The sequence below is a fragment of the Balaenoptera musculus genome, chromosome 3, assembly GCF_009873245.2.
Source record: "Balaenoptera musculus isolate JJ_BM4_2016_0621 chromosome 3, mBalMus1.pri.v3, whole genome shotgun sequence".
NCBI lineage: Eukaryota > Metazoa > Chordata > Mammalia > Artiodactyla > Balaenopteridae > Balaenoptera > Balaenoptera musculus.
Window position 1 is genome coordinate 119793198 of NC_045787.1, and position 25520 is coordinate 119818717.

At 38.4% G+C, this 25520-nt stretch overlaps 1 protein-coding gene across 1 annotated transcript in view; it reads left to right on the plus strand.

Annotated features, from left to right (window-relative positions):
* The window catches only part of KCTD16 (potassium channel tetramerization domain containing 16), a 271443-nt gene that overhangs the window by 53626 nt on the left and 192297 nt on the right, over positions 1-25520 (plus strand). The gene's annotated exons all lie outside the window — the stretch shown is intronic.

Genomic DNA, 25520 nt, shown 5'->3' on the forward strand with positions numbered 1-25520 from the left:
CTTGTTTGTAGTTTCCTTTGCTTTGCAAAAACTTTTAAGTTTCATTAGGTCCCATTTGTTTATTTTTGCTTTTATTTCCATTACTGTAGGAGGTGGATCAAAAAAGATCTTGCTGTGATTTATGTCAAAGAGTGTTCTTCCTCCATTTTCCTCTAAGAGTTTTATAATGTCCGGTCTTACATTTAGGTCTCTAATCCATTTTGAGTTTATTTTTGTGCAAGGTGTTAGGGAGTGTTCTAATTGTATTCTTTTGCATGTAGCTCTCCAGTTTTCCCAGCACCACTTATTAAACAGGCTGTCTTTTCTCCATTGTATATCCTTGCCTCCTTTGTCATAGATTAGTTGACCATAGGTTTGTGGGTTTATCTCTGGGCTTTCTGTCCTGTTCCATTGTTCTATATTTCTGTTTTTGCACCAGTACCATATTGTCTTGATTACTGTAGCTTTGTAGTATAGTCTGAAGTCAGGGAGCCGTTTTCCTCCAGCTCAGTTTCTTTCGCTCAAGACTGCTTTGGCTATTCGGGGTCTTTTGTGTCTCCATATCAATTTTAAGATTTTTTGTTCTAGTTCTGTAAAAAATGCCATTGGTAATTTGATAGGGATTGCCTTGAATCTGTATATTGCTTTGGGTAGTATAGTCATTTTCACAATATTGATTCTTCCAATCCAAGAACATGGTATATCTCCCCATCTGTTTGTATCATCTTTAATTTCTTTCAACAGTGTCTTATAGTTTTCTGCATACAGGTCTTTTGTCTCCCTAGGTATTTTATTCTTTTTGTTGCAGTGGTAAATGGGAGTGTTCTCTTAATTTCTCTTTCAGATTTTTCATCATTAGTTTATAGGAATGCAAGAGATTTCTGTGCATTAATTTTGTATCCAACAACTTTACCAAATTCATTGATTAGCTCTAGTAGTTTTCTGGTGGCATCTTTAGGATTCTCTATGTATAGTATCATGTCATCTGAAAACAGTGACAGTTTTACTTCTTCTTTTCCAATTTGTATTCCTTTTATTTCTTTTTCTTCTCTGATTGCCGTGGCTAGGACTTCCAAAACTATGTTGAATAATAGTGGTGAGAGTGGACATCCTTGTCTTGTTCCTGATCTTAGAGGAAATGCTTTCAGTTTTTCACCATTGAGAATGATGTTTGCTGTGGGTTTGTCATATATGGCCTTTATTATGTTGAGGTAGGTTCCCTCTCTGGCCACTTTCTGGAGAGTTTTTACCATAAATGGGTGTTGAATTTTGTCAAAAGCTTTTTCTGCATTTATTGAGATGATCTTATGGTTTTTATCCTTCAGTTTGTTAATATTGTTTATTACATTTATTGATTTGTGTATATTGAAGAATCCTTGCATTCCTGGGATAAACCCCACTTGATCATGGTGTATGATCCTTTTAATGTGCTATTGGATTCTGCTTGCTAGTATTTTGTTGAGGATTTTTGCATTTGTGTTCATCACTGATATTGGCCTGTAGTTTTTGTTTTGTGACATTTTTGTCTGGTTTTGGTATCAGGGTGATTGTGGCCTTGTAGAATGAGTTTGGGTGTGTTCCTCCGTCTGCTATATTTTGGAAGAGTTTGAGAAGGATGGTTGTTAGCTCTTCGCTAAATGTTTGATAGAATTCGCCTGTGAAGCCATCTGCTCCTGCGCTTTTGGTTGTTGGAAGATTTTTAATCACAGTCTCTATTTCAGTGCTTGTGATTGGTCTGTTCATATTTTCTATTTCTTCCTGGTTCAGTCTTGGCAGGCTGTGCTTTTCTTAGTATTTGTCCATTTCTTCCATGTTGTCTATTTTATTGGCATATAGTTGCTTTTAGTAATCTCTCATGATCCTTTGTATTTCTACAGTGTCAGTTGTTTCTTCTCCTTTTTCATTTCTAATTCTATTGATTTGAGTTTTCCTTTTTTCCTGAGGAGTCTGGGTAATGGTTCATCAATTTTGTTTATCTTAAGGAACCAGCTTTTAGTTTTATTGATCTTTGCTATCGTTTCCTTCATTTCTTTGTCATTTATTTATGATCTGATCTTTATGATTTCTTTCATTCTGCTAATTTTGGGGTGTTTTTTGTTCTTCTTTCTCTAATTGCTTTAGGTGTAAGGTTAGGTTGTTTATTTAAGATGTTTCTTGAAGTAGGATTGTATTGCTATAAAATTCCCTCTTAGAACTGCTTTTGCTGCATCCCGTAGGTTTTGGGTTGTAGCGTTTTCATTGTCATTTGTTTGTAGGTATTTTTTGATTTCCTCTTGGATTTCTTCAGTGATCTCTTGGTTTTTTAGTAGCCTATTGTTTAGCCTCCATGTGTTTGTACTTTTTACAGATATTTTCCTGATGTTGATATCTAGTTGCATAGCGTTGTGGTCAGAAAAGATAGTTGATATGATTTCTATTTTGTTAAATTTACCAAAGCTTGATTTGTGACCCAAGATATGATCTATCCTGGAGAATGTTCCATGAGCACTTGAGAAGAATGTGTGTTTTGTTGTTTTTGGATGGAATGTCCTATAAATATCAGTTAAGTCCATCTTGTTTAATGTGTCATTTAAAGCTTGTATTTCTTTATTTATTTTCATTTTGTATGATCTGTCCAGTGGTGAAAGTGGGGTGTTAAAATCCCCTACTATTTTTGTGTTACTGTTGATATCCCCTTTTATGGGTGTTAGCATTTGCCTTATGTATTGAGGTGTTCCAATGTTGGGTGCATAAATATTTACAATTGTTATATCTTCTACTTGGATTGATCCGTTGATCAGTATGTAGTGTCCTTCTTTATCTGTTGTAATAGTCTTTATTTAAAGTCTATTTTGTCAGATATGAGAATTGCTACTTCGGCTTACTTTTGATTTCCATTTATATGGAATATCTTTTTCCATCCCCTCACTTTCAGTCTGTATGTGTCAATAGGTCTGAAGTGGGTCCCTTGTAGACAGCATATGTATGGGTCTTGTTTTTGTATCCATTCAGCCAGTCTGTGTCTTTTGGTGGGAGCATTTAATCCATTTACATTTAAGGTAATTATCGATATGTATGTTCCTATTACCATTTTCCTACTTGTTTTGTGTTTGTTATTGTAGGTCTTCTCCTTCTCTTGTGTTTCCTGCCTAGAGAATTTCCTGTAACATTTGTTGTAAAGCTGGTTTGGTGGTGCTGAATTGTCTTAGCTTTTGCTTGTCTGTAAAGGTTTTAATTTCTCCATTGAATCTGAATGAGATCTTTGCTGGGTAGAGTAATCTTGGTTGTAGGTTTTTCCCTTTCATCACTTTAAATATGTCCTGCCACACCCTTCTGGCTTGCAGAGTTTCTGCTGAAAAATCAGGTGTTAACCTTATGGGGATTCCCTTAAATGTTATTTGTTGCTTTTTCCTTGCTGCTTTTAATATTTTTTCTTTGTATTTAATTTTTGATAGTTTGATTTATATGTGTCTTGGCCTGTTTCTACGTGGATTTTTCCTGTATGGGACTCTCTGAGCTTCCTGGACTTGTCTATTTCCTTTCCAATATTAGCAACATTTTCAACTATAATCTCTTTAAGTATTTTCTCAGACTCTTTCTTTTTGTCTTTCTTTTGTCTCCTGCTTCTGGGACCCCTATAATTTGAATGTTGGTGCATTTAATGTTGTCCCAGAGGTCTCTGAGACTGTCCTAAATTCTTTTTTCTTTATTCTGCTCTGCAGTAGTTATTTCCACCATTTTATCTTCCAGGTCACTTACCTGTTCTTCTGCCTTAGTTATTCTGCTATTGATTCCTTCTAGAGAATTTTTAATTTCATTTATTGTGTTGTCCATCATTGTTTGTTCGCTCTTTAGTTCTTCTAGGTCCTTGCTAAACGTGTCTTCTATTTTCTCCATTCTGTTTCCAAGATTTTGGATCATCTTTACTATCAGTACTCTGAATTCTTTTTCAGGTAGACTGCCTATTTCCTCTTCATTTGGTCTGGTGGATTTTTACCTTGCTTCTTCATCTGCTGTGTATCTCTCTGTCTTCTCATTTTGCTTAACTTACTGCGTTTGGGGTCTCCTTTTCGTTGGCTGCAGGTTTGTAGTTCCCACTGTTTTTGGTTTCTGCCCCCAGTGGGTAAGGTTGGTTTAGTGGGTTGTGTAGGCTTCCTGGTGGAGAGGATTGGTGCCTGTGTTCTGGTGGATGAGGCTGGATCTTGTCTTTCTTGTGGGCATGACCATGTCCAGTGGTGTGTTTTGAGGTGTCTCTGAACTTTTATGATGTTAGGCAGCCTCTCTGCTAATGGGTGGGGTTGTGTTCCTGTCTTGCTAGTTGTTTGGCATAGGGTGTCCAGCACTGGAGCTTGCTGGTCGTTGAGTGAAGCTGGGTCTTTGTGTTGAGACAGAGATCTGTGGGAGAGCTGTCACCGATTGATATTACTTGGAGCCAGGAGGTTTCTGGTGGACCAGTGTCCTGAACTCGGCTCTCCCACCTTGGAGGCTCAGGTGTGACAGCTGGCCGGAGCACCAAGACCGTGTCAGCCACATGGCTCAGAAGATAAGTGAGAAAAAAAAAAGAACAAAAGAAAAATAAATAAATAAAGTTATTAAAATAAAAAATTATTAAAATAAAAAAATAAAAAAGTAATAAAGAAAAAGAAAAAAGAGAGCAACCAAACTAATAGACAAATCCACCAATGATAGCAAGTGCTAAAAACTATACTAAAAAAAACAAAAAACAAAAAAACGGACAGACAGAACCCCAGGTAAAATGGTGAAAGCAAACCTATACAGACAGAGTCACACAAAGTAGCATACACATACACACTCACAAAAAGAGAAAAAGGAAAAAAAAAAAATATATATATGTATATACAAAAGAAAAACGGAGAGAGCAACCAAATCAATAAACAAATCTACCAGTGTGATACTCTCTGAATACTAAACTAAGATAAACATAAAACCAGAAACAAATTAGCTGCAGAAAGCAAACCCCAAGTCTACAGTTGCTCTCAAAGTCCACTGCCTGAATTTTGGGATGATTCGTTGTCTATTCAGGTATTCCACAGGTGCAGGGTACATCAGGTTGACTGTGGAGATTTAATCTGCTGCTCCTGAGGCTGCTGGGAGAGGTTTCCCTTTCTCTTCTTTGTTTGCACAGCTGCTGGGGTTCAGCTTTGGATTTGGCCCCGCCTCTGCATGTAGGTTGCCCTCTGGTGCCTGTTCTTTGCCCAGACAGAAGGGGGTTAAAGGAGCAGGTGATTAGGGGGCTCTGGCTCACTCAGGCTGGGGGGAGGGAGGGGTGTGGAATGCGGGGTGAGCCTGCGGCGGCAGAGGCCGGCGTGACGTTGCACCAGCCTGAGGCGCGCCTTGTGTTCTCCCGGGGAAGTTGTCCCTGGATCACAGGACCCTGGCAGTGGCGGGCTGCACAGGCTCCCGGGAGGGGAGGTGTGGAGAGTGACCTGTGCTCGCACACAGGCTTCTTGGTGGCTGCAGCAGCAGCATGAGCGTTTCATGCCTGTCTCTGGTGTCTGCACTGATAGCCATGGCTCGTGCCTGTCTCTGGAGCTCGTTTAGGCGGTGCTCTGAATCCCCTCTCCTCGCGCACCCCGAAACAGTGGTCTCTTGCCTCTTAGGCAGTTCCAGACTTTTTCCCGAAATCCCTCCCAGCTAGCTGTGGTGCACTAGCCCCATTCAGGCTGTGTTCATGCAGCCAACCCCAGTCGTCTCCCTGTGATCTGACCTCCGAAGCCCGAGCCTCAACTCCCAGCCCCCACCCTCCCCGGCGGGTGAGCAGACCATCCTCTCAGGCTGGCGAGTGCTGGTTGGCACCAGTCCTATGTGCGGGAATCTGTCTGCTTTGCCCTCTGCAACCCTGTTGCTGCACTCTCCTCCGTGGCTACAAAGCTTCCCCCCATGCCCACCCCACATCTCCACCAGTGAAGGAGCTTCCTAGTGTGTGGAAACTTTTCCTCCTTCACAGCTCCCTCCCACTGGTGCAGGTCCCATCCCTATTCTTTTATCTCTGTTTTTTCTTTTTTCTTTTGCCTACCCAGGTACATGGGGAGTTTCTTGCCTTTTGGGAAGTCTGAGGTCTTCTGCCAGCATTCATTAGGTGTTCTGTAGGAGTTGTTCCACATGTAGATGTATTTTTGATGTATTTGTGGGGAGGAAGGTGATCTCCATGTCTTACTCCTCTGCCATCTTGAAGGTCCCCCCAAACATAGAATATTTTCAATGTGTAAGAAGACTCAGTGCTGTCTCCTAGGAATGCTAAAATATGTTAATCAAGACATTATGCCCAATGAAATGGGAAGAACAGCTCTATGAATATAGTGTTCTAAAACCCTGGACCTTCAGTAAGTACCTACATAAAAAGGTATAACCAGTGTATGGTGTGATTAAAATATTAAATAACACAAGAGATAATATCTGATTGTATACAGTTGCCATGAAATTAAAATAGATCTTAAGTGGATTTGCACAAGTTCATAGGAGAAAGTAATCACAGTTACTAAAAGTCCTAGTGTCCTTCATTCACTGACACTTACACATTAATTCAAAGGGAAGGAAATACGGAAATTACTCATGTTTCTTGAATACTTACTACTTTCAGGCTTTCTACTACTATGCTTTTTTACACCTGACTCATTTTCTCTGCACAACTCTATGAATTCAATGCTACTATACCCATTTTAGAGATGAGGAATTGGAAGCAAGGTTAGTCATTTACCTACAGAGAGATGACTCTAAGTAAGCAGTGAAGCTGGACTCAAATCCAAGTCTGTATGTCTCAAAGCCCTGCTCTTTACCATACCACTCTCCTATCTGAAAACTTTTGGTGAGCTGTAGAAGGTTCTAAGTATATCCTTTTGAGAACAGTCAATGAATCAGCAGGTTAGACATGAGCATAGATGCTGCCTGATCAATATCAAATTGAGATGCTCTTCTAAAAAATGATGTGTCAGGGACTTCCCTGGCGGTCCAGTGGTTATGACTTCGCACTTCCATTGCACGGGGCACGGGTTCAATCCCTGGTAGGAGAATTAAGGTCTCTCATGCCATGCAGTGCGGCCAGAACAATAAAAAAATAAAAAATGATGTGTTATTTCCTTTTCTATAGTCACTGAAGGATTTTGATGCTGTTTCTAAATGTAGGGGGTTCTGAAACAATTCACAGAACTAGTAGCTGGATGCAAAAATGTGCCCGTTTGTAGACTGCTCTATATACCCCACGCCTGGCTGTTTGCATTGTGCTCTGTTAAGTGACTGAAAATGGGTGTTTTAATTTCTTTGGATTCATCCTTTAAAGATTGCCTTCCTTTATAGAGAAAAATACGTTTCCTTAGCCTGTATACTGTAACATGCTTTGCACACCGTGGATGCTCAATAAATATTTGATGTTGGCTGAGTAGATGATGGTGATGATGATCCTTTCTTTCAAGTCAAGATGATCAGGCTCTTTGTCAATCAAACAAAACAAATAGGTGTCCTACCATAAGCTAGAGAAAATAAAGTCATCACTTATTTTGAAAAACCAAACATTTTCCTTATAGTACCTTACTCTTTGTTTAGGATGCTTTGACCACAGGAATTTAGTGGTTCAGCCGTTTTCCGTCATGTCATTCATGTTCAATACTGTCTTATCAAGGTGATGAATCTGAAGGTGGGGCAGGAGTTTACAATTCAGTCCCTAGGGACTTTGCATTCCATCTTTCCAGCCAGTGTGAAGTGATAGGCATCCATTAAGATAAATAGTTCAAAAGCTGAGAAAACTTTGGTACAAAAAGGGGAAATTGGAGCACCCACTGGCTCCATTCCATTCACACGGTTCATGTATCAGGAGATAAGAAGAAATCCCGAGTGCTCAGGCTGGATGTGGGCAACACCTGTGGCTCTGTGCTCAGTATTCACATAACTAGAATCATAGATATTGTCCAAGATGCACCCAGTGATCAGCTGGAGTGTACTTATTGATAGCATGCAGGACTTGACCTGGAAAAGTCTCAGCTGTGCTGACGTCTAAGCAGCTAGAAGGGGTCCGGCTATCTCCTGAAGAAGAAGAGCTTTTGGAGGTAAAGTTTAAAAAAATCCCAAAGAGGTATGATGTATAGAGAAGGAACACCATGATCTGTAGCCTTATGCAGGAACATTTCCCCTGGACAAGTACCTTGTCTGGATCCATTGAAAGGGACAAGGAACTCAGTCCTCTTCCAGGGAGAGCAAGGTGTAGAAGGCAGGTAAGTCCTTGCTACTCCTGAGAGCAACTAATACACCTGTTTATTGCCCACCTCCCCACCCAAAGAAAACAAAACTATAAGATCAAGAAAAACATAAGAAAGCTATATATTCATGTGGGCACAATCACAAGTATATATTTGGTGTGGCATGTTGAAAATGTTGTTGTCAGTTTCTTTTTTTTTTTTAAGCTTAGCTTTTGTCTTGACTGTTTCACAATTCATGTCTTATCTTTGAGTCTGTATTTACCTTGCTGAAAGAGATCATTATCCTCAGAAAATGTACTATCCTATTGGTATTATTTCTTAAGTAACTATTAATACCATTTTTATACACGGATATAATTAACTCATAGACTGGCAGCTTTCTTTGAAATTCTCTCTTTTCTCTTTCCTAAGCTTACTCTAGTCTCTGACTGTACCTTGTAAACATCTGTCAAGAATTGATGAAATGACCTCATTTGCGTCCCAGTCAGCTCAGCAACAAAGACTGTCATGCTTAGGACCTGCCATCACTGAAGGGTAAAAATGAACAAACTAAAGAAAGCATTCTAGAAGGAAAACGTCACAAGCAAATCCCCCTAAAGATTCCCTTTACACAAAGCTGGGATTTTAGGACAGAAATGGTGAAGCAAAATAATTGTTAGAATAATAACTTATATGTGTGATTAAAACACTTGATGTCTTGAAAGGAGGGAGTTTTCTTAGAAGATTAATTTGAAAAATAACATGCTGGAGGCTGCCCTTAGGTATCCTCAAGCCTGCCTACTCCCTGTCTGCTTCTGTAAAAGGGTAAAATTTGACCCAACATACTACCTCATCCTTTGTACCTCCCTGCAGAAATTCTTTCATCCAGAGATTTCAAAGTGTTTTACAAATGTAAATTAACAAGCCTCCTCACTTCTCTCCATAGAGATGGTTCATTTAAGTAACAGAGAAACTTACCTAAATGGCTTACTCAAGGTCACCTGGGAAGTCCTTTGTATAATCTGGAAATGGATATTCAAAGTGTAAAAATACCTTGCAGCCTCACTGCAGATGCAAACTCATTTCATCCCTTGGCAGGTACTACTGAAGGGATGAATAATCTTCTTCAGTCTTTACAGGGAGGCTCCTACTAGTAGGCCTTTTCTCAGCCTCACCAAAAACCCACATATCTGGAAATCCAGACTTTAGCCCTCCTCTTTCCTAGCTCCTCTGTTCCCAAAGCTGAGTGAGGACAGAACATGACTATTTTTTTTAATTTAATTAATTAATTAATTAATTAATTTATTTATTTATTTATTTTTGGCTGTGTTGGGTCTTCGTTTCTGTGCGAGGACTTTCTCTAGTTGCGGCAAGCGGGGGCCACTCTTCATCGCGGTGCGCGGGCCTCTCACTGTCGCGGCCTCTCTTGTTGCGGAGCACAAGCTCCAGACGCGCAGGCTCAGCAGTTGTGGCTCACGGGCCTAGTTGCTCCGCGGCATGTGGGATCTTCCCAGACCAGGGCTCGAACCCGTGTCCCCTGCATTAGCAGGCAGATTCTCAACCACTGCGCCACCAGGGAAGCCCCATGACTATTTTTTAAGATCTTAAAATGAATTACTTTGATTAAATAAGTACTTGACCATGTTTCCTTTTATGCCCCCAAACTTGTCTGTTAATCAAGCTAACAAATATTTATTTATTAAACACTTATTTTGTTGCTGCTCACTGTGCTAGACACAAGGAACACTACAGTCATGTTTCTCCCGTCATGAGAAAGAGACAATAAACAAGAAACAGATACACTGAGTCGGTGCTACGAAGATGACAAACATGGTGAGCTGGATGAGGTGGGTGGGAATGGATGAATCAGGGAAGGCCTCTCTAAGTGGTTGACATTTGAACTGAGGCCTGAAGCATGAGAATGAGTCAGACTTTTAAAGTACAGGAGGAAGAGTGCTCCAGGTAGTGGGAACAGCCAAAATAAAGACAAGAGCTCAAGTGGGAAAGAATTTGGCATATGGGAGAGATGGCCAAAGCTTAGTGAGCAAGAGTGAGAAGAGCAGGATATGTGGCTTCAGAGGAAGGGCAGAGCTTGTGGGCCCTGGGAAGTAGAGCAGATTTTATTCTGAGAGCAATGATCAAACCGTGAAGGGTTTTAAGCAAGGTGGTAACATGATCCGATTCATGTTTTGAAACTAGTGAATTTTGGAGAATATCCTTCCTCAGCAAACATTTTTATCTGTCTTTACATAAGATTCAACCAGGCAGCACAGGTTTTCTCATGCCTTACACCCACTGAAAGAATATAAGTAGGAAACTGTATGTGTTCTTCCCACTTTAATCCTTAACCACACCAGTTCCCTGAACACTCAGGAACACAAAGTAAAACATTGTTTTATAAAGGAAAGACCTACTTGCCTCTCTGGAGCTGATTCATCCATTGTTTCATTACTAATTAGCTGCTCTTCTCACCTTTTACACTGAGGAAACTGCAGTGTTCCTTTGATTTATCTATCATCCTCCCCTGGGATCCCGAAGCACATGGCACAGACCTTATCACTTTGTATTGACATTATAAGTCATCCTTTGCCTTGATCTTCTGTTCATGAGCTCTTTGAGGGCTGGGAACTATGTTACTCACCTTTGTATTTCCAGCGTTATCACAGAGGAAGTTCCAGAGTAGGTGCTCAAAAAATGATGGGCAGTTGAATGAGCAATAATGGATTGTCCCAAATCATGACACATTGGAGTGTCAAAGGGAATGCAATTAATGATTATGCTGGGGCAGCAGTGTAAAGTTGGACTGGACACCCTCTGAACTGGGATATATGGCCACCTTGATAATCATTGTAATGAATATGAGAAGAATTGTGAACTCTCATTCTAGAGGTCTTTTATAAGGCACTGTTACTTCTTTTGCCCAAGCTGGCTTAGACCAGTGGTTCTCAAAGCATGAGAGACATAATTACGCAGGAGGTGTTTGTAGGTGGCAAGGGAATCAAGATTAAATAATATAGACTCACACTTTCATAGCAATTCGCTTTTCAATTTTACTTTAGCATTTCTACATAACATATAGTAATAGAATACATGAACACTTTACCATTTCTAATTATTACAAAGAGAAACTCTCTGTTAGGTGTTAGATTATCTTTAACCCCCTCAAACCCCTGCTTATCTTCCTTTTTTTAAAAATGGAAAGGAACAAACCTCAAGATCAGAGCCTTTGAACAAGAAATGATATTTGGCTGGAATTTAATGTTATGTTAGTTATATTTACTTCTATGCTTTCCTTTCTTCTTGGCAAATTATGATCATTTACCAGTTAGGATTGGGATATAAAATTTTGTTTTCAATTAATCTTTTGAAGTAAAAAGTATAAGATTTAAAATATATATGCTGAAAGTCATACATAGATTTTGACAAAACCCATGAAATTAATGTACAAATGACTGACATTTAAGAAGCTGGATCAGACCAGTGATTCCCAACCTTGCTTCTGAGCCTACCTTGAAGATTCACACTTATTGGAAAATATTCAAATGAAATTAATTTAAATTAAAGTAATTTAGAAAAATAAATGTGTATATATTACTTTTACTTATTTTTATAATCTTTTTCTCATTATAAAAATTATGCATGCTTATTGTTGGAATATGATCCTGGAAAATACTTAAGTTAAAGATGAAAATTAAAAACAGAATATCACAATTTAGGAACAAATGCATGTAATATGTGAGGGTTTTTTAACTTTTATAAATATGATGATTTTGACTCTCAAAATGTTAATACATATGTAAATCTAAATTTACATAAAAGAAAAGGGTTATGGTTTTATTTATTAAAAACAATTAACAATAGAATGACTTTAAATATCAAGCCCTTCCTTGTGTACTTAAAAGTTTAATTTGCTCAAAATTCATATACATTTAATATTGAGGACCATATTTACCAAGTAACTTAAAACACATCTTTACTAAATACAATTTCATACAATTTCAGTCAGTTATAGTGAGATGAGTGAAGTTTCCTTTTGGAAATCGTGTATTTAAATCCCTGCTTTTCTTACTTGCCAGAGATGTACAATTTCCAGCTCTTTGCAAACTTACCTTCCTACTATGGAGGAATAAAAACATAGCAGACTGAATTGTGTTCTAATTTTCAGTGAGAGGAGATGGCTTTGAATCTATTGCTATACCAAACCAACAGGTATAGGGAGATAATTATCTGCTTATAAGAATGCTATAGGTGTCAGAAGTGTCTATTTACATTTTTTTCCCAAAGCAGAACATCAGCATGGAGTAACATTATTACCTTAATCACGAGCAGGCAAGATGGTTTAAACAACAACAACAAGCAGAAAAATATCCACTCTGCACCAATATGACAACCTGCTGTTCCACTGATAGTTTCCTTTCCCCCCACCCTAAGGAGTTCTCTATTCAGATAGACAATGACTATACCACCACTTGATTTTGATGTTATGAGGTGAGAGTATGGGACTATATGATCTTGTTATAGCGCTTTGATCTTGAAACAAACTCCTGTCCATCGCCACCAGCTCCACTCAACATTAGTATAAATACTAATCATTTAAAGACTATAGTCTCCACAAAGACTGGGAATCCATGAAGTTATCCTCTGTGCTGGAAACAGTTGTTGGTTCCTAGAAGACTCTTTAATATTGTTGAATGAATGTGCCATCATCATAATAGCTACTGTTCCTAAATAGCCAAGATGTATGAGGTGCTGTGATTTACCATAATAATTCCAGTTCTCACAAAGACTCTAAATTGTAGTTGTTGTTATCTGTATTGTCACATTGAAGAAACAAGTTCAGAAGTGTTAAGTCCGCACAGTGATGGGAGTAGAATTCAAAGCTAGATTTGTCTCATGCCAGTGCTTCAAGTGTTTCTCCTACAGAATGCAAAAGAGTTACATGACCTCAAAAAGGCCTTCATATATGAAAAAGGAAAACTACAATGGTGCAGATTCAGATTCTTTTGTATGGTCTGATGATAGTGACGTTATTTTTAAAAAAGAAAAGAAGAAAAAGGAATCCATGTGCGTTCCTGGGACTGTGAAATAGATTTTTTTAAAATGAGTTGACTCTAAAGGGTTGGGAGGAACCTTTGGGGACTGACAGACATTAACAGTTTAGGCTCCGTTTAGAAAACAACTGTATATGTATATGTATATGGGTCCATTGTCTTAATCTTCTTTTGCTATTGTCTAATCTCTCCTCACCAGTCTGGCAGACTGGGCAGGGCAGGGGGGGCACTAAGGGCTCAGAGGGACATCTTGATTGGATACCTTCTTCCCATGCTTTGCTTCTTTCTCTTTGGAAGCTGGGCTGCCTTTTGAGGCAAATGGGTAGCCATAGCCAAAGAGAGCCCAGAATATCTGCAGAAGGGAACAGAGGGTGGCACCAAAACAGCCCTCCAGGAGATGAGGACATCATAAAGATTTGTTCACCAGAGTTTGCAGTTTCCTGCAGCTTTATAAATAATTCACTTGGGTAATGTTTTATCAAAAACTGCACAATCGCTTCAAAAGCCTGAGAACCTAATGGGCTTTAAAAAAAATCTTAATAAAAGAATATCAAGGCTTTGACCTGACACCGTTCCCCACCTCAGTAGGTTTTTTTCCCTCTTGGGAAAAAAAATCTGTAACACAAAAATGAATTTATTGTAATTGCCCACCTAGTGTGTAAAATTTCAGCTTCAGTGTCATGCTTAACAGGCAATGTGCACAAAGCATAATCCCAGCTGAGCACTCAAGATTTCTAGTTGTTGTTTCTGTTTAACAGCCAGCAGTTGGATGCTGTGTTTATCTCTGGGAAAAAGTGATTGAATCAATTCTTTATTTAATCTCTTTGCTGACTTATATTCCCTGTCCTACAACAGTGGTATTTTAGTCCATCTCCTCCTTATTAAGTATGAATTTCCCCCATAGAATTTTAATCCACTGATTTGTGTTTCTTGACATACATACTTTGCATGTACTCATCGTAAAATCTGTTTCTCTGGTCACAAGGTGAGCCATGCAAGAAAATGTGGATGATTCATGAAACTCGTCATCACTCCCAAGGAGAGATTTTAAGCATTTGCCAAAGATGGTGGATCCTCAGAGAAGGATAAGATTGACTTAGTGGCAAAAGTGTGGGCCCTGGTCAGGCGGCCTGGTTTGAATTGAAGCTACACCACATATGAGCTGCATGACATTGAATACCTTCTTTAAATCTTCTGTGTCCCAGCTTCCTTGCTTATTAACTGTAGATAATTGTTCCTGCCTAAGAAGGTTACTGTGAGGGTTAAGTAAGTTAATAAATGGAAGGCGTTTAGGGCAGGGCTGGTCCACAGGAAGCACTTTAAAATGCTAGCTGCTCTCAATTATCCTGTCTTGTCTTAACACATGTGCTATGTGAGGCTCTTCTACCTGACATGCAGAAGGCATGCAACAAATAGTAATTGGAAAAAAAAAATTAATTGGACAAATGAATGGGTGCTTCCTGGAGTTTCCATCCTGAAGCTATGGCTGTATCTGTTTCTGTGTATTTCATCCTGTTTTCCATCACTGTACATTGTTTTTAATGGGTCATTGCTGTCCTTCTCATGTACCCTTGATTCTCCACGCAAGGTTCCCACGGACAGTGAGCCTGGCCAGTGGAGGAGGCAAAATAAAGAGTCAGTTTGTCAAATTAGATTCCATTCTTTCCCTCAAGTGAGAAATCTGTAGTGATCCATTTAAGCTAACATGACTTTTGAGTGTTTACTTTTCTACTTGTTAACAGGTATCTCTCTGAACTGTTAAAAGATAAACTGAGGCATATTTTAAGAGTTTATCTGAGCAAAAATCAATGTGAATCAGGCCGTATCCAATCTAGCAGATAGAAAGGAGTTCTGAGGAGCTATACAAAATGAAAGACTTTTATAGTCAGAAGGAAGCGGGAAAAAAGAAGTTACACTAGACAAAAAAGTGGGTTGGTTATTGCAAGGTCACTTTTCTTCAGGGGATGGCAGGGGTCTGTCAAGCAGATTACTTAGCTAGTGCTGATCTGGCAATTTCTGATTGACGGGTTTAAGATTCCATTTCTGGGAGAGCTAAAACTGTAATTAAGTCTTAGTTTGGTAACATGGGGCTTAGCTTAAGCAATTCCATTTGGGGCCTGTTGTCTTGTTTTTAACAATTCCCCCTTTAGATCAGACTCTCAGCCTAACTGAGAGACTATCAAAAATTTAAGGCATTAGCTCTACTCCCAGCTACCACTCTGGAGTTCGTGCAGTTTTTGCCAAATCTCTGCGTGGTATTCACAGATCATGACTTTGGGTTCACGTTCTTTACATTGGTCATTCTCTTTGTTCCTTTTCCAATGTTCTGTTCTTGAGGAGACTGATTATGTGCTTGGTGGCTAGTGGCTATGAACATGCATTTAAGTCTTTTCAGAAAATACAGCACAGCAGGGAGACTACTATGATTATTATAACCAGGATAATTCCCAATGTCTGGAGAGCACTTTGGAGCCATGGTCCCCAAGGTCCAAACCAGTCAGAATCAAAATAAGACCCTGTTGAAGGAGTAACTTTCTCAAGGCTTGTTCAGTGAGCTCATGTAATGAAGTCTCAACTTCCCTGGAAGTGTTAATCCAAGTGCAGCAAGTGGAATTGGCCACAGCATAAACACCTCTATTCTTAGTTGAAAAATCATCAAGGGCTATCCTATTATCAAGAACTTTGGTCAGAGAGTCTAGGGATTTTTGCTGGGCAGCTATTGCTTTTGCACAAGATATTTGCCAGAGTTAAGGAACAGTGCCTTCCTGTGCATTAACAGAGAAAAAAACGTAAGTAGCAAAAAGGAAAAGGAATGAAGGTTTCATTTTGGAGATGAAGATTTTTGGTCTGTGATCTTGGGGAAGCTGTTTATTTTGAGATGTTAACTGCTTTTGGGGAGGAACCTTCCTAATCAATTTTAATTTTAGATCTTTAGCTGTTGTGCAGTTCTAAGAGTCTGAAGGAGCCCTTTTTAATTGGGAGATATGGACCCAAGATTCAAGTATCTGAAATTTGGCTGCCATCTGAATAGTGAGAAGGACCTGGTATGGCCCCTTCCAAGGAAGTTCAAAGTAGTTTTTGTTCTTAGTGATTTCAAATAAGAAGGGTGGGAGAAAATTGGAAACTTTGGTTTGGAGAGTTAGCTAGGTATTTGAGGAAACAAGAATTTAGGATTCAGTCCACTTTACAGGTATATAGCAAAACCTTTAGGTGTATAATAAAACCTCAAAGATAATTAACAGGATTAGAATCAAATATCTATGAAGATGCAAACATAATTTTTTCTCTGTAATCACCCCCATTTTTACCAAAGATAATCACAATAAAATTAATTGGTTTGCATTAAACTTGGCCTGATTATTTACATAAGTGCAGCAAGAATAATGATGGACTATATAGGCTCTTTTTAAGTCTGTTCTGTTGGTGCTTTTCATTATGAATCTAAGATTGAACTCTTAAAAGCCTCTCAAAGCTAGGAAGTCAAGCCAAGGACTTGGCATCAGACTTGCCACCAGACTTCACCTGCAATATCTGTAGATTTGGATGAATTCCTCTCTTCCCAAGGTCCCCTAAATATATTGAGGTTCCTGAGCCTGCCAGGAAGTGACCTTCCTTACTCACCTATTAAGGCTGCTAATAACCCTGTAAGCAAGGTACCAGGTCTATTTTTTCAAGGGGCTTTATTGACTCCATAAAGCCAACCTTAGTTCTTTAAAGCTGTCTGGTCATACCTGATTCTACACATATTCTCAAATATGACATTTCACCTAAAGCCTTGGCAATATAACCAATGGTTCCAGTTGTGTCTCATTACAAGGAGAACAGATTCTTATTGAACTTATGCAGATATCTAACTATATTGCCATGAAAAAAAATACTCAAGAGTTTCTGAATTCTGGTGGATCAGGTAGTGAAAAAAGTAACTGTTTCATCTTTGTTTACAAAGGTATACTTTATCAAATTCCTATAAGTCAGAGATAGCTTAAGAAAAAAGGTTTCCTTAAATCTAGAAATATAAACCATTAAAGAACTATCAGTGTTTCAAATGAAAAGTTATAAAACTTATAATCATCCTCATCAGTTCATTCAATTACATGTGATTAATTATTTCAAAGTAGATTTAATTACATATATTGATTAGAATTCTTAACCTGTAGAATCCTAAATTCCTAGTGAAAACTGAGAGGTAAGCAAATGTGGATTGTTTGTTACAATTGAATTCTGTAGATTGACAAATTTACAAATGCATTTCATAATTTCTAGAAGTACATTCTTCTTCATAGTAAATTTTCCAGTGTTTCACAAGCCATGTTTACTAATATACCTAAATATCTTTAGTTCCTCTGTAAAAGGAAGACAAAGTGGATAAACCTATGCTCAGTAGTTAATATTTCAGGATTTTATCTTATTTGAAAATGATCTAGATATTTAATGAATATCAATTATTTAATTTAGCTAAATATAACTTTAAGGTTTCAAGTTACTCAAAAGACTTTGGAAACTACTTAAAGTAGACATACTGTAAAGCATAATTATGGTTGAAAAGTTTATTTACAAGCTTTTACTTACATCTATTTAATTCATTTGTTCTTTTTTTTAATAAATTTATTTATTTATTTATTTGTTTGTTTTTTATTTTTGGCTGCGTTGGGTCCTCACTGCTGCGCACGGGCTTTCTCTAGTTGTGGCGAGGGGGGGCTACTCTTCCTTGAAGTGCATGGGCTTCTCATTGTTGTGGCTTCTCTTATTGCAGAGCATGGGCTCTAGAGCACAGGCTCAGTAGTTGTGGTGCACAGGCCCAGCTGCTCCGTGGCATGTGGGATCCTCCCGGGCCAGGGATCAAACCCGTGTCCCCACATTGGCAGGTGGATTCTTAACCACTGCACCACCAGGGAAGCCCCAGTTCATTTGTTCTTAACAATTACGTTTAGATTAGTCATGAAAATCTCACAAGACATTAAACAGCTGATTATCATCTTAAGTTATCTTTCTTGCTGACAAATTCTGTAATAGAGATAACATAAGCTTATTTAACTTTTAGTAAACTTAGGTAGGATAAAAGTATTATATTTAATGTTGATAACTCTACAGACATGCCTGCTTTAATTAAATCAGCAAACCTAAACTGGCTTTTATTTACTGAAGATTATCCTAGATCACATGAACTTGGAAAAAATTTGGGTTAATTTCTATATTTCTGTGAGTAGACTTGATTTATATAATGCTTGTTTGTCTTTAAGCCAATTAAATAAAACTCTTTGCAAACTAGTTTTGGTAATACCATCTGAAGATAGAAAAACATCACACATCTATAACATACATACATAGATATACGTAAACATAGAGATAGACACAGAAAGAGATCTTATAGCTTTCATTTTAAGATTTTAGCCATGAGATGAGTATGATAATGCAAAGCTCACTAGTTTGTAAAAGAACGGTTGGATTCAAATTGTGTTTCTGACACATGGAATAAGTTGAGGTTACTTGCTCAGAGGGCTAAAGCTTTTTACTAATATTTGTGAAAAAAACTTTTAAGATGTTTCACAGGCCTAGTTTGCGAAATAGCCTTTCCTTTTCTTTTCCCTTGATAAAAATTACCTTGGTTCCTAGAGAAGACCAGGTAGAATACTTAACATCTCAAAAGGCACAGAGAAAGAATGCAAGTTTCACCAAGAAGGACTTTGTTCCATTAAGTCAAGATGTTTTACAGTATCTGCAAGCCTTGTGAGATGAATAGGGGAGGTGTGGGGACTCACAAAAGGATAGGTGGGCTTTGGAGCGTTTCTAGAGCCACATTTCTGGTCTTGTAAAAATTTGATTTGTAAACAAATTTAGTTGTTTTAAATTTTTCAAAGAATAGGTTTGCAATCTGAATGATACGGAGGCTGACCCACCCATCCCACTACATTATCCTCAGTTTGCTTTTTTATATCAGGAAGAGGATCTTTAAGATGGAAATCAAGAAATTCCTATGTTCTAGATTTAGAGCTCCGTGTCTTTGGAATGGCTTGTGACCACTGTCATTCACCATTGTCTTTGGTAAGCTTGACCTGCTTGTTCAGCTTTCAAACAAAATTCTATTCACCTAAGGCCTCACTCTGGGCACGGTCCAGCTTAAGTCAGACCCATCCTGTTTCTAATTCGGACCCAGTCCGTCACCGGAAACAGTCTGATTTCTACGTCAGATCCAGCCCAACTCCTGCCAGTTTGGGGACCCAGGTGGGAAAAGAAGTGCTCAAAGTCTGAAAGCTCCCAACACATAAGCTGTGGATGGAGCATCCGAGGGACCTTACCTAGAGGCAGCGAGAAAGCTGTGACTCAAGGGGCTCTGCAGGTACCTTTGCTGTTGTTGCTTATTGCTCCTGAGGGCTGTCGAGGGTCTCCTTGGGTTCCCTCTTTTGTCACCAGACCTGTGAAAAGATAAACTGAGGCATATTAAAAATTTTTAAGTTTGAGCGAAAATCAGTCCAGTCGGAAACATCCAATCTAGCCAATAGGAAGGAGCTCTGAGGAGCAGTGCAAAATGACTTTAGAGCCAGAAAGGAGCAGGAAGTTACACTAGACAAAAAAGCAGGTTGTTTATGGTAAGGTCACTTTCCTTTAGGGGATGGCAGGGGTCTAACAGGTAGATGCCCTAACTAGTAGTCATCGGCTATCTCCCGATTGGCTGGTTTGAGATTCCATTTCTGGCAGAGCCAAAACCTTAATTAAGTCTCCATTTGATGCGGGGCTTAGCATAAGCAATCCCATTATTGGGCCGGTTGTCTTATTTTTTAACAATACAAAAGCACCATTTGCAAAATAAACTCATCTGGGGGCTTCTAAAGGGAATTTCATTCAATAAAAGGAGACATTAGTTATTTAAAACCACGTGCGTTGGGGCTTCCCTGGTGGCGCAGCGGTTGAGAACCTGCCTGCCAATGCAGGGAACACGGGTTCGGGCCCTGGTCTGGGAAGATCCCACATGCCGCGGAACAACTGAGCCCGTGAGCCACAATTACTGAGCCTGCGCGTCTGGAGCCTGTGCTCCGCGTAACAAGAGAGGCCGCGACAGTGAGAGGCTCGCGCACCGCGATGAAGAGTGGCCCCCGCTTGTCACAACTAGAGAAAGCCCTCGCACAGAAACGAAGACCCAACACAGCCAAAAATAAATAAATAAATAAATTAAAAAAAAACAACAAAAAAAACCACGTGCGCAAAAGGTTAAAAGGTTTTTCAGAAGATAGAATTTATGAATTTTTCCTTCTTTTTCTCCTTCTTTTCTCTTTCTCCTTATCCTTCTCATCATCCTCTTTTTACTTCTTTTTCTTCTCTGTCCCTTCCTCCTTCTCCTCCCCCTTTTCTCCTTCTTCAATCCAACTCAGAATGTGTGGCATTTATGGTCAGAAGTCTTCAGTGAGCAAGATGTGTAGGAGACAGGTAGCTTGGGAAGGTTAAAGGTTACTATAACAGTGCAGCAATTAACAGTTGGAAAAGTGTGTAGAGGTTGCTAAGACAAGGTAACCCAGAGTTATTGTGGATGAGGAGGCAGAAGGAATGGGATGTATAATATTTTTTATTATTCTGAATGTGAGGTCGTGACCTCATCAGTATTTCTCCACAGTCCAGGATAATGATTTTGCTTATGAAATAGTAAATGAGAAGGGTGGGCAGAAACATTTGCTCTACATGTTGTCAGGACTTGACCTGTCTGAATTCGGCCTTTGGACTTCAGCCGAGAAGAAAGGGTTGGGTGAGGCACTGGCAAGGGACAGCAAGGAAAGTGCTATCTTCCAGTTTCCTCTTTCAGACGACCTTCCTTTCTTTTAACTAACCTACCTCAACCCTTGTGTACTCACTTCTCTGCTTGGATTTCTGTACTTTTGAAGGTATCAATTCTACCTGTAAAGTCTCATCAATCAGAAGGTTTCCTTTTTCTTTCTGACTCTCTGTTTTACAAGGAACTTTTAACAGAGTCCAACAAAACCATAGTGCTTCTGAAAGCCAACTCTGTTTAAATTGTACCCAGGTAATTATAATTTCTTTAACTGTGGCCATTCCTCTGGTAATATGTATTCACACTAAAAAAAGATATTTTGAAATTCTTTAGCAGCATATTAAAATGCAAATTGGTCTTCCTATTAAAGATTTCTGGAAGTTCTCTGACAACACATTTAAATGCAAATTGCCAAAGTGTAGATGCTAAAATTAAAATTGGGAAACATAATACACCTCCATGGAGGGGCTGATACTCTTAACAGCAAAAAGGAAAGCAGAGCTCCGGGCCCCCTGCATTGTAATCACACAGCTGGTCAGTGACAGGTTTGGACAACTGCAGAGAATAACAGTCCCACCCCCCAGTCACTCCTCCTCCATCTGCATGTAATTCTGCAAAATGGATCTGAGCAGAGTGGACTCAGTGCAATCTGATAACCAGTGCAGATTCTCTGTCTTCCTTCCTCACATGTCATGTTGCCTGGACAGACAGGGGAAGGCAAAGCTTCTGACCCACTGGTATTATTTACTTAGTGACTCTGCCTTGCCCTATTTACAGCCCTTCCGAGATTTCTCCCCTGTCTCCTGCTCTCTCTAGAACTGGATGGTTACAGAAGGCATATTCCCATGGCAACGATACAAGCCAATGCTTTCCCAATTCTGCTTTTGTGACACCGCAGGGTACTCCTAATTATCCCAAAGGGTATCATGGTATTCTCAAACAAAATTAGTTTTCATTCACTCTAAATTTAAAAATAAATGTGTCATTTTGTGCTTTGGGGCCATTAGGTGGTAAAGGATGTACGCTGCGAGTCAGGTGGGTGGTGGGAGTGAAATTAAACAATGATCTGCTCAGAAGACTTGAAAATGTAATGTTGGAGATCATTTCAGGACTGTGTGGTTGAACAATGTAGCATGGACTCCTAATTCCTAAAATGCGGCTCCCAGATTAAAATAGCCTGGGTCGTGAGAAAAGCCTTTCTTACAAGGCTGAGCATTCTATCCTCTGACATTGTTTCGCTGTGTCCTTAGGATCTTTCTAAAGTGGCCTTGGGAAAATTTCCTGATGAACTAGCTCTCTTTGGTAGTGTTCATTGCATCCTTTGTTTGAAAGTAATTTTTAATTATACAAAAAAATACGTGAATACATTTTTTCTTAAAAGCTCCTTTGTTTTAAACCCAGTACCAGCCTCTTCTCCCGAGAGTCAACTTTGTTATGAATTTGGTGTGTACTCTTCAAAATAATTCTAATATATATCTATAGATGATGTACAGAACTGGTGTGTGTGTCTTTTTGAAAAAGGAAATGACAGTGTTCTACAATATTATTTCTGTCTCTCAATATTTCTTAGGGAATTATCAATTTTGATGTATGTATCTTTAATTCATTTATTTGCTTTTAGAATTATATGATTATATCACAGATTATTTAGCCAATCTCTTAATGGTAGACATTTAGATTACTTATAATTTTCCACTATTATAAATAATGCTGCAGGGAATATTTTTGCATGTGGTTTATTTAAGATAGGTACTTAGAAATGGAATTACTCTGATCCTCATTTTTCAAGGAATTTGCCCCTTTCTCTTAGCCCTCTGTATCTGGCAGAGACCTGGAAATGTTCCTTTTTGATTAATAGGTTCTGGTTTCCTGGAAGGAGAGGTGGTCTTTCCTATTGATATTCTGTTCTATAATCTGTGTAATTAAAAAATAGCAATGTTGCAAGAAATTACATAATGATGACAGTCGCATCCTGTGTTTGATCCACAGTGCAAATGACAGGGTGTGAAGTCCACAGTGCAAATGACAGGGTGTGAAGCAGAGCTCTGAGTGATGGAGTTAATATCATTTATTCAGTGTTGCTATATATCCGTAGAGTCTATATCCTTCCCTGAGGCTGAAAAACTCACTCTGTGTTTTTCCCCTAAGGGTTTTATTTCTCTTTGGAAAGTTTGCTGTAGGGCAGAAATAATAATTTGCAATTGTATAGTTCTTTGTGTTATTTGGTGGGCTTCATAATCTGGAATTATTGAATTATCTTGTGAATTCAGGCAGTGTACATAGCTCAAAGTTGATGATACTGCTGCTGATGATTGTGATGATAAGGCTCCTTTGGGCTGAGTGGAAGCCTTACTGAGAAAAAAAAAACAAAACCTCATAAACTGCAGAATGACTTCCCTATGTAGAGTGCGTACTAAGCTTAATTAGAGAGTAGACAGGTATTTGCATCGTATAATTTCAATCACAGATGGCTAAACTTGGAAAAGAACTTAGACCAATACCTTCCTATTCCATCTAAGAAACTTGCATCTCAAAGAGATGATGTAAGTATCTGAGATCACTTAGCAAGATAATGGCAGGGCCAGCATGATAAACCAGATTTTTAAAAATTTGACTTTTCAAAATTTACGTACAGTAAAATTTACTTTTTTTCCTTTTTGGTATATTGTTCTGTGAATTTTGACAAATTCACCAACACAATCAGGATACAGAATGGTTCCATCACTCCAAAAAATTACATGCTGCCCGTTTGTAGTCCAGGCCTTCCTCCATCACTAACCTCTAGCAACTTCTGACCTCTGAATTGGTCATGCTGTTTCCACGGTATCATATAAATGGAAGCATACAGTATTTCATCTTTTAAGCCTGGCTACTTTCATGTACATAATATGTTTAGGATTCATTCATGTAGTTGACTGCATTAGAAGTCCATATCTTTTTATTTCTGAATATCATTCCATTGTATGACTACACCCCTGTTTGTTTATCCATTCACCCCCTGAAGGACAAGTGGGTTGTTTCTAACTTTCGGTGATTAAGAATAATGCTGCTATAAATATTTGTTTACAAGTTTTGTGTGAACATAAGATGGTGTTTCTCTAGGGTAAATAACTAGAAGTAGATGGTTAAACAACCAGAAGTAGGAATTGCTGGGTATATGTATGTACTTAACATTATAAGAAACTGCTGAACTATTTACCAGTGTAATTATACCATTTTGCAATTCCACCAGAATAAGAGTTCCAGTTATCTACAACTTTGCCAGTACCTGTAATGGTTAGTGTTTAGATTTTAGCCATTTTAGCACGTTTGTAGTGGTATCTCACTGTGTTTTTAATTTGCATTTACCTAATGGCTAAAGAGGTTGAGCATCGTTTCATGTGCTTATTTGCCATATATATATCTTCTTTGGGGAAATATCTGTTAAAATATTTAATCTAGTTTTTAATTGAGTTATTTGTTGCATTTCTGTTGAGTTCTGAGGTTTATGTGTGTGTGTGTGTGTGAACACTATGTATGTGTATATATATATATATTATATATATATATATGTATTCAGGATATTAGTACTTCGTTGGATATATGATTTGTGGCTATTTTTTCCCAGTATGTAGTTAGTCTTTTCATTTGTTGTTTTTTTTGTAGAAGTTTTTTGTGAAAGTTTTTAATTTTGATAAAGTCAAATTTATCAATTTTTAATTTTATGGGTTGTGATTTGATGTATCTAAAAACTCTTTGCCTAACCCAAGGTTTCAAAGATCTTCTGTGTTGTCTTCTAAGTTTAATAGTTTCATATTTTCCATTTAAGTGTAGGATCCATTTTGAGTTAAATTTTATTTAATGTATGAGGTATAAGTAGAGATTACCATTATTTTATTTATTTATTTTTTTTGCTTATGGATGTTCCGTTGTCTGGTACCATTTGTTGAAAAGGCTATTCTTTCTCCATTGACTTGCTTTTGCACTGTTGTCAAAAACCAATTTCTGTTGTCTGTATCTGAAGTCTCTCTTCTGTTCCATTGATCTATTTAACTGTCCTTTCACCAATACCACACTGTCTTGTTTTGTAACTTTATAATAAGTGTTTGAAAAATTAAATGAGTCCTCCAATTTTGTTCTTATTTTTCAAAATTGTTTTGGCCGATTTAGTTCCTTTGCATTTCATTAAAATTTAGAACCACTTTGTCAGTATCTCTAACAGCATCAACAAAGATCCTGCTAGAATTTTTATTGCAGTTGTGTTATATTCATAGATCAATTTGGGGGAGATTTGAGGAAAATTAAACTCTTAAAATATTGAGGTTTCCAATCAACACACATGGTATATCCCTCACTTATTTGCATTCTTCTTTACTTTCCTACATCTGTGTTTTTGAGTTTTCACCAACAGATTTAGCACATAATATTTTGTTACATTTATCCCTAAGTATTTCATGTTTTGGAGTATTTTACAAAATTTTTGGTTTTCTTTTTCTTTCTTTTTCTTTGAATTATCTGACAAGCTTGCCCACCTATGTGCTTGCTTTTCCTTTCTTCCTCCTTCCCTCCCTCCTTCCCTCCCTC